Consider the following 10953-nt stretch of genomic DNA (forward strand, 5'->3'; position numbering starts at 1 on the left):
AAAAACTTAAAAACATTAAAAACCCTTAAAAGGTAATTTATGTTTAAAATTTTTATTTTCCAGAAAAGTTTCCGGAAAATTTTCCGGAAAATTAACATACCTATAAATTATATTTTCGCTTAAAATCTGTAAAGCCCGCACTTGCATTCGGAGAATTTTGCGGCGCGACTCATTGTTTTTTTAAAATAAAACAACAATGTAATGCAAGTCAAATTCGCTATTAATCTAGAAAGAACGCAACATTGAAGGAGAAATCAAAAGCTCGAATCTTATTGGCCCGTTAGAGGAGTCAGTCACAGACGTCAAAATCACTTGGCGGTATTTATGATTTTACGACATCTCCGATAACGACAGGGGGACAAGAATAGGGTTTTCCTTCGATGTCGTTATTCGGTATTTCGTTATTACGAAGTGATAAGGCGGAGGCGATATTTCGTAACAGGGACTAGAATAGGCCCCCTAGTTCCTCCGTCTCTCTCTTGGGTGATAATTTTATCCCCATTTTTGAGAACAAGGGAAGGAAAAGGAACGAAAATACCACTACAGTTAGATTTGGCCGCCCGTGACACGTGTTATGTCGTCAGTCGGGCGGGGAGCAGTCGCCTACACCAGAGGCCTTGGGACCCGGGGACGCCAGAATGGGCAGACGGCCCAAGGAGCGCAGGGCAGACTACCCTGTCGAGAGGAGGGCAACCGGCCCAAACCACAAGGTAGACTGCCTGAGGTGGACCCACTCCGCGGCAGTATCAGCCCCAAACGACCATGCCTAAATCCGCCCCTGAGTCTATGTAGCGAAGCTTATATAGTCTGTGGTAGTAGTTGTTTTGGAAGTTGAACTACGAAGTAACGAAAGTCGTTGTCGGAGGATGTCGGCATTTTACTTTCTTCTACATTTGTCAATAGTTAGTACTTCTGGCCGTATATTTATTTAAATTATTGGCAATTTTTACGGTTTATAGTATAGTATAATGTAAAATACTTGTTGTTTACTTAAGCCTTAACCCAGCATAAAAATGTTTATATAAGCTCAACTGGTACCTAATAGTGATGATAAAATAGAATAATCTTAATTTTTCCTAGCTTTTTCCTTTAATGGGCAAAGTAGATTTATTTATAACGTTAATTAATATATTTATTTTATTTAATTTTATATAAAATTGTATTTCTTTTAAGGTTTCTGCGATATAACTAAATCATGCCAGGAATGTACTGTTATGTGCTGGGGTGTAAAAATGATGTTGGAAAAACCAAAAATAAAGTATCATATCACTGCTTTCCCAAAGATGAAAATTTACAAGCTCTTTGACTTATAAGAATCTGTTCAGCTCATTTCACAGCTGTTGAATATGAAAATAGTCTAAAATCAGAACTACTCAACACAAAAACCCGCAATTATTTGAAAAAAAAACATCAGTTTCTAGTCGGAAGACTGTCGCGAAGGAAATTTTAAACAATAACGGAGAATCTCCAAAATACCGACAATGCCATGAAACTAAGAAATCTTCAATCTAATTATGGATAAAAAAAACTAAGGCTGTTCAGTAGAGCTAGATATATCGACTAAAAGAAGTGTAGCTAGGTGTCCCGAACTTGTATATGTCATCCCCTTCCCACTCCCCCCCCCCCTTTACTGCGGCAAACGGAAAAATTATTATAAATATGGCGCAACCTTTCGTTTATTCACGGCACCAAATATACGCAGTCACGTGAAATATAACGGTTTTAATTTTGTAACTACACTGCGCCCAGGCTTAATGCAATTTTTAAATTAAATGCAAATTTCGTAATTGAAAGGGTTACCCGATGATAAATCTGAATAAGAAATTTCTTTGGCATCGTTTGATGAAGACAAACCTAATGTTTCATAAGTATAATTCGAAAACATAATCAACTTTAATCATCTACGTGGTAACCGCTCTAACATAGGTCACGTGTGACGTCTCAAAAAAAAGATTACATCCGTTTTGACGATTTCACCCACGAGATAGCGTTCGGGACAGGTATTTCTAGCTCTGCTGAACAACCTTAGTTTGTTTAATCCATGATCTAATCCTATCATTTTGGCGTTGTACAGCAGAGCTACATGTACAGGCGGACATTCGTTGAACTAGATTATGTCACATTTTCCGCCTTTCATCAGTAGATTCTGCCACTTAGTTTTTTCTAATGTCACTTTTGTTGCCCGTTAAAATAATGACCAACTCATTTCGCTTTACAACTAATGGGACCCACAGAACGTGGTTTCACTTCCAGCCACGTATTTCATTTTTATGACAATTTGGTTCTAGACGTCTCGCATTTGCTCGGTAGAATATTAGTGATTGGCAGTATTACGTTTAAAAATAAATCATACATTTACGTCTAGTTTATTTCAATATCACGCACTCTATACTGAGTCCATGAGACTTATAAATAATAAGCCATTCCGTTAGTTGAGTTGGTGATTGCGTATCTTAGATTTTGTCCCCTTAGTATTTTGGAGCAGTATATTAGATATTTCGATTGGATATTTAGAAGCGAATATATTTCGCACTAGGTCTTATGGAACTTCTTTTCTTTTGTTTTATCCGTTTATTACATTTTTAGGCTAGTCCACTAAACGCTATACTCCATTGTGTACATTGTTCATTGACCAAGTCAGAAGTTACTTTTAGGCTAGTTACAACCCTTGCGATTTTAAAGAGAGAAACAAAAATCAAAAAAGGAGAAAAGAGAAAAACAATAAATAATTATTATATAAGTATTATCATAAGCCTATCACCTCTAAGTTTGAAACGCGCATAGCGCCCTTTGTACCACCACTGGACGGGCGAGAAAGAAGAAATCAGGCGATAGTATCGGCACCTGGTAGAGATAAATTGAAGCTTCTTCCTTCCCCCTTTCTCTCTCTACGCACCTCTCTCTTACCAAAGCAGCTGGCATCATGCATTGCGGGACGCGTTACGTTTCTATTTTCCGCCACCGGGTGGATTTAGCGCTGTACTATCGCCAGTCGTTTGCTTGAACCAACACTGCCTTTCGATTCAAACTTAGGGTTGATAGGCTTATGGTAATATTAAGAACATAGCTTTTTCTAAGTATATTACCTTTTACAATACGTTTAAATTGCGTAAAAGTCTTAAAGCAAGTATCGGCTCTAGTGTAGTTGCGTTCTGTCTCAACAGTTGTCGCCACCGTTGATTTGGTACATTACGTCATTACCCCGCATACTTTTCCTATATGGCGTGGCCCAAAAGCATGCTCTTAGGTCATTGGGTATTCTTGATCACGTATCAGAAAGACTATTTTTAATCACGTGCTCAGTCAACCTCGCTTGGATTGGCTTTTCGGCAAACACGTAATTGTCGACTTGAAAATAAACGATAAAACGTTTTTAAAAGTCGATACTAGGTAGAAGCACCTTCCAGGTGATCTGAGCGACCCTAGCCATCTTCGATACATAGACCAATCAAAAATAACGTAGGTAATGATAGAGCCGACACTTGCTTTAATTTATTTTGTCATGTACTCGTTAAACAGCTTTGTAAAATATTGATTTGAGTTTTTTCGCTGTTTTAACTTCTTGGACTACTAGAAAATTATTTCGTCTAGTATAGGTTGTATTTGTATTATTAACGGTAAAGTTGTTACATATATCAGTAGAGATAGATTCATAAATAAAATTTAAACAACAAAAATCATAGGTCTCATATACATTTAAAAGTTTTAGAGATTGAAAAAGTGGTCTAGTGGGTGCAAGTAGTCTGCACGAGCAATTGTTCTGATAATTCTTTTTTGATTTATAAAGATTCTTTTTAAGTTACATTCTGTGGTATTTCCCCATATTGATTGGCAATATGTAATTCTGGAGCAAATAGAATTCTAAAACCAACATCGCATTAATGACATTTCAAACACTCGAGATTCCAACTTTTTAACCCCTTTATTAAAAATAAGATCAGTTAATTTTTTAAATGCGGTTGATAGCCGTGCTTACGTCTTTTTACGAAAATTATTTTAGCCACATACGATGTTATTTTACAGGAAAATAGGAAAACAGAATGTCTAACTTATGAGCCTAATTTCATAATTAATATTCAGGTAGAGTGTGATACATTGAGTAAAGTCGCGATGACTATACGAACTATTCGCTACCGCAACGAGTCTAGGATGCGTAACGGCCCTAGCTAATCCGAGGTAGCACCTTAAATCTAGCGTCTGTTACAAGCAATTTAAAAAGTCATAATAACGTTTTTTTTAAATAAACTTATAAAATATAAGCAAAAGGTGTAAAAAGTAAAATTAAAATGCAAGTATCATTATTAATAAAGTCAAATTTACGAATAACGATGAGGAAAAACTAATACCGTCTGATTTAGCCACTACTATAAACGGGAATTGTCACCACCCTAAAATTGGTTAAACACCTTTTAAATGGATAGAGGAAGTCCGAAAGTGGTTATACAAAAAATTTCATGTTAATATTACATATTTGCAGTATTTGATTTATTATTAGCAACCAAATTTCGTGTTTTATCCCCCTACTCGAGAATCTCAGAACCGCTTAGGTGAACCAACCTGCAGCGCGATCTCGTGAACGAAATATTATTTTCCCCGGTTTAATCGTTTTTCGGTCGGAACTGTCGTCTGCGACGACATTCTCCTTGGCTTTTTAACCGAGTTATATTCGTAGATTGTAGCTTATCGTGTTTTTAAAAAGCCTTACACGCCACCCTTTCTAAAATTTTGCAGCTTCATTCTGTTGGCGTTCCACGTAGGTTCAACCGCGATTTCTGATATTTTTGAAGTCGTTTGATGTTGGTTGCAGAAAAAGTAGTGTAATTATTTAAATACTTTTTTAATGACTGTAAAATTTCAGGCACATAATCATTAATATATTTTCCATCATTCTGTAAAAAAACCTCGTAATTTTTTTGGGACAATTCCCCTTTAACTAGGTTTCAATGGCGAACCAAAGCAATAGTTTTGGGTTACGAATAGATACATACCTATATTCTATGAAATATAATATTGAACTCAGTACTGTAGATTAGAATTCTGAGAGCTTTCTGATTTACAGTTTTGTAACTTCTGGCCAACTTTATTCTAGCGCTGCTCACCTTCAGCTCGTCATTAAAAATGGCCGTGGTCTAATCTACAGTTGGTTACTATGGTAACAATGGAGCTAATTTTTTAGGAGTTGCGGCAGGAAGTGAGTTAACGCGAGGCAGTTATTTCGAAACTACGGTTCCAGGTTTGTTGACACGTCTCAAATGTTGTATATATTGAATATGATATAGAAATTTCAATATACTAGTGGAATGACGGTTTGCAAAATACTTCTTCTTACATGTTAAAAATTAAAAGCATTTAAAAGTCGATCTTTGATACATGTAGCGGTTCTGGGCGGCTACCAAGCTAGCTACCCCTAAATACCATTCTAATAGTTATTAAGAAAGTCAATAGATACATGTAACTTTGAAATAGGGATTTAACTGACCCATTTTAGATTATATTCCCTTTAACGGTGAAAGGGTTGTGTGCCGAGCTATAAAAAAATACTGATCATTGAGTAACATTAACCCTAAAAGATAGGGTATGTATTTAAATTTTTATGGCAATATTTTATTTGATACATTTTAAAATTTCTTGGGAATGGCTTGAGTGTAGGAGCTCTTTCCGGTGAGTTGAAGTTGAGGAACTTTGAAAAGGTAGGGGCGAGTATTGACCTTGGTGAGGAGAGGTCGGATAGTGTGTCCCACTTTGTAGACGATGGGCTTGTGTTGGACGACGGGCCTGGGCAAGTAGAAGATGGGTTGAGGCAGACGGAAGAGGACGTCCTTGTTCTGGAAGATGGGCTTGGGGGCTTCGATGATGGGACTGGGCAGGTTGAGGTGCAGGTCCTTGTTCTGGACGGAGTTTCCTAGCAGGCGGATGTTGGCGTGTGGAATGTCGACGACTTCCTGTCCTCCTTTGTGCAGGTGGACCAAGGGCACGTGTACGCCGAGCGAAGGTGCTGGGTACTCCATGGTCTCCGATTGCAGTTTGCCGTGTTCGCTGGTCATTCCGCTCTGGGCCACTTCGACCGGAAGGGGTTCGCGGATCTCCAATTTACCGGAAGTCCACGACGTCTCGGATTTCCAAGAGGGCTCTGGCATGGGCTTTAATTCCAACTCGGGCATTGGAGTACTGTAGTACTCTGGTGCCTGAGCAATCAAGGTGCCTTCACTTTCGAATTTTATGTAGTCAGAAGACTTTTGAGCAGCGCTCTATTTAGAAACGTTCAATAAAATAAAATAAACCAAACAAAACTTAGATATTAACATTTTACCCGGCTAGCTAAGGCCAAATGCGTAGAAAGTAAACTTTGCCATAATAGGGTTATAATATCTATTCATCAGTGGGCAACACTTTTTAAAATTTTCAGAAAATCACAATTAATACAACCGAAAAATAAGGTCATAAATAGCCTTTTACAGAAAACATTTAAATTGTTTTCAAAGAAGGTGACCTCAATGAAGAACCACAATGAGCATATAGTCTAAAAGTATGGAAATATTTATGGAGTCTGTTTAGAGTAATTGTCACTGAAATATTTGTTTATCGTACTCATGCTTTAAAATATTAAAATGAATTTACTTACCAAAGCAGCCAAAACCAGGATTGTTATTAACTTCAACATTGTAATAAAATCTATTATTTCTCTGATCTGAATGTCTCGAAGCGAAGATGGATGTGGTGATCCTTTTCGGAGGAAAAAGGACTTTTATAACCGATGTTATCTAGTAACTCTCAATTTCATATTTTGAACTTTTGATCGAATGAATTGTTTGCGAAATTTTTATCCCTAATATTTAAAAGCGATTGCGAAGATTATACGAGAGTCCGTTCTTATTTTGTACTCTACCATAAGTAACATAATAGTTTAAATATGATGATTTCGGTTAATGACATTATGGTGCGGTGTTATTGCATGTTCGGAAGTTTACTCGTCACGCTGTGTTCTCTTCGTGGGCAGCATCACTGCCAGATTAGTGGTTGGCGATAAATACGAGCGAAAACGCGTTTCAATTCCAATTTTTTTAAATATCTACGAAGATGTTTATAATTGTAGTTTAATGTTTTGCTTCAATAATTTATTATTTGCTAAAAAAAACCATATATTTACTGTTGAAAGTGTTTACATTTTCAATATCCCTTATCTGATCCTTCAAATAGGCTTGCGTCGTATTCTTGGGCACCATTACCTTACAATTTCCAAGACTAGTTCTCAGTCCTTAGCCATGTAATGATTTATATCGTTCTTGCCAAAAAATCGAAAATCTGCGTCGGGAGAGCAAGAATTGTTATATTTATTATATTACGTATTGCTATGCATGTAAATAAAATATATAATTTAATAAAAGTAGCTAGAAATGAGAAATGAGCTCTAAAAGCGCGGGGCCCCAGGCTGTAACCTCGCTCTCCCTGCGCTAACGCCGGCTCAACTTGATCGTATAATTTATATAATAAAGACACAATTAGCAAGTCAGGGAAATTAAAGTGAAAGATACCATGATTCAATTTGCAAGTTTGAAACACCACAAAACCTTCTGCAAGCTTAAGACACTAAGAAATAAGCTGCAAGCTTAAGACACTAAGAAATAAGCTGCAAGCTTAAGACACTAAGAAGCAAGCTGCAAGCTTAAAACACCAAGAAACTGGTTTGCAAGATTAAGACACCAAGAAATAATTTGCAAGATTAATACACCAAGAAACAATTTGTTAGATTAAGACACCAAGAAACAATTTGCAAGATTAAGACACTCAGAAGTAGTCAGAAAGTTTAAGACACTAAGAAATAATCGGAAACAAATATTAACCACCCTGCAGTTTTCTTTTTCCCCACAGCAGGGGTCCCCAAATTTAAAATTTAAAATATCAACATTTTCCAATTGAAATCAGGGCTACTTGTAGCAGTTATTTTTTAGCATAAGATTTGGTGTATTTTCGAGTTAAACCTTTTGAAGGTGTAAATCAAAATTTTCTTGGGTCAAGATCGCCATTACTAAAGTTCACCCATTTGAGAGGTTTAATAGCAACGCAAAACGTGATTCAGACTATAATCAGTAACTTAGCTTGAAAAATTGGGCCTCGATGGAAAATGGGGAGCGGAACCTTAAAGGGGCTAATTTCAGAGGTCGGAGGTCAGAAAGAAACGGTCCGTATTTTCTTGCATTGCACCACCAGTAAGAATACAGCGGAAGAAAACTTTGTCCTGAGAAACATTCGCTATGGTCGCTTTGTCCGTTTATAAAATGGCAAGTAATTCGTTAGCAAGTTCACAAGATTTTTTCATAAATGTAACTAACAAGAAAAAATTAACTAACCGGCTAGAGACAATTGATTAATGGGAGAACGAATCCAAAATGGCTATAAGCTTCCAAATGAAATATATAATTTGTCTTCTTTCTTACGTACATAAATTGTAGACTGGTTTGAACTGGGCGTTTTGGAGACATCTACCAAACCGTCTACAATTAGTCGAGGTAGTTCTGGTCTCATACACAATATTTCCTTGTTAGTATTGGTAGATGGTAGATACTGAGACTGAAAACCATAAAATAAGTGAAATGAAAAAGGAAAAATAAGTGATAATTTGACGGAGGCAAATGATTTTTAAAAGACATTATCTTCCCCAATTAACGCTGCAATTGATGGATTTACAACTGATCAAAACTAAACTTGTTGAGGTTAACGAAAATAGTTAGTGTAGGGAGCTGTTGGCTCGAACGCGTGGCATGCAGGGCTTGTCACCACCTTTCTACGCATTGTAGCCCAGCCACCTGAATTAATGGCTTCAAAAGTCGCTTGATGACTTAGGCCTAAGGTGGTGCCTTAGGTATTAGCCTAGCTAATTATTATTATTATTATTAAACACCAACAAGAAAAATAAAAATTGCTGGTAGCGGGTAAAAATCGACAAAATCCGCTTCAGCTATACACTTTATCACTTTCCGCGTCGATCTGTTTCAAACAGATATTTTAGCTTTATTTTCACGCTTGCGAGTGGCGGATGCGTATTTTGACGAGTTTTATCCACTAGCAGCGACCATGAAAATGTGGCTTATTACTTAATGCTCAGTTTCCGCTCCCGTTTAATATTTTGCTTTCCCTCAGTATACACTCTTTTTAGAAACGTTTACTGGGCGCCGCCATTATCGTACAGACAACCAACGAGCCAGCCCTCTACCGCAGAAATTTCTTTCCCCAAAACCGGTTTTCTCATCACCCTCCCCGTAGACTGTAAGGTAATGGCGGTCGATTGGGAAGGCGCGTTTAAGAGTCTATAGTCTTGAAAAATGAGGAAAAATTATTTTATTTACCTGAATACAGAAATTTACAGAAACAATTATTATTTATATTGAATGGAATGTAAAACTAAAACTTTACCGCAAGCCGGGTCACCCCGCCAATTTATTACCCCTTTTCGCTAAACGGCCTTTGTACCTTTTGCGATTCTTCGAATCGATGTACGCAACGTAGTCGTAGAGAAAAAGGCTTCAGTTGCAGTTATGTTTCCCACGAGCCGGCGAAGAAGGGGGATTATGATCTCACTGTCTGGAAAAGTGGGAGACCCAATCAGAAGCCAAGAGAGAAATGAAAACAGTGTCCATGCTTCAATATATGACGTTTTTTTCGGAATTTTGCTCCGATCCCGTTCTATTACAAAGGTTTTGGAAAATTTTACTCCGATCCCGTTCCGTTACAAAGATTTTTCGGAATTTTGCTCCGATTCCGTTCCGATACAACAAATTTTCGGAAATTTGCTCCGATTCCATTCCGTTCCTCTACTTTCTTATAAATTAGCTCCGATTCCGTTCCAGCGCCGCGGAACGGAACGGAATCCGCGGAAACGGAATAATTTCCGCTCCGTTGCAGCTCTCTAACTAGAAGAGCAGATAGCTCATGAAACTCGATCCTTGAAATAACGCTCCTTTTCCGTCGTAAATGCAGTTCAAAACATCGTTGCTATGGCTCCTGATAAACGCTCCGTAAGACCGAACAGCACGATTCAGTTTAGCATATTGTTTGTTATTGACGTTCTAACGTTAGTGGGGATAAATTATAATAATTAGTTTACTACAGGGTCCTCCACAAATTAACTCCATAAGGAATGAGTGTTTGTCACGGGCGAAATGGCTGCCTCTGCCCCTATCACCCCCGAGGCAAAGGTCAGCACTCGGTCAAACAACCCTGCGTCCCTTCAGCGTCCGTAAGAAGCGAAGGATGGAAGAGTAATGTTTTTACCGGATAGTCAAAGGGAAGAAGTACAGCTAAGGGCAAACGTTTCTTGGCATTTCTGAAGAGCTTTAAGTTTTTTTTGGAATTTCCTATAGTTTACTTAATTAAGAATCAGATTGGTAATTATGCCATTTTGGTGAAATTTAGAAGTAATAACCGATTTTACCACTTCCTAAAATGACTTTCAGATTGAAATTGTGTGGATTGAACTTAACTTTTAAACTGCTCACTAAGATTAGTCGTACAATTTTTCTTATTACGTCAAAAGTGTGAAAACATTTAAGCTACTTTGACGAACTTTGACGGGATCAATAATCGCAGTTTTATGGAGTGCAGATCTTGCTCATTTCATCTAGTGCCCTTGGTGTAAAACCAATATTTTAAAAGAAAAATTATCTTACATTTTGAATAACGAAATGAAACCCACTGTTGATAGGCACAAAAGGACGAAGCTCAGGTTTTAGTAGAAGATCATCGATGGAATCAACGAACTTGGTTTTTAACGATATTAATTCACCTTTCAGATTATTTGAATAAGCATTTCTGAAGATCAAAAATGCCAACAACCTTTCTACGCATTGTAGCGCAGCCACCTGAATTAATGGCTTCAAAAGTCGCTTGTTGACTTAGGCCTAAGGTGGTGCCTTGGGTATTAGCCTAGCTAATTATTATTATTGTTATTAAACACCA

This window comes from Leiobunum rupestre, chromosome 5 (genome assembly GCF_980474605.1).
Source record: "Leiobunum rupestre chromosome 5, qqLeiRupe1.1.hap1, whole genome shotgun sequence".
NCBI lineage: Eukaryota > Metazoa > Arthropoda > Arachnida > Opiliones > Sclerosomatidae > Leiobunum > Leiobunum rupestre.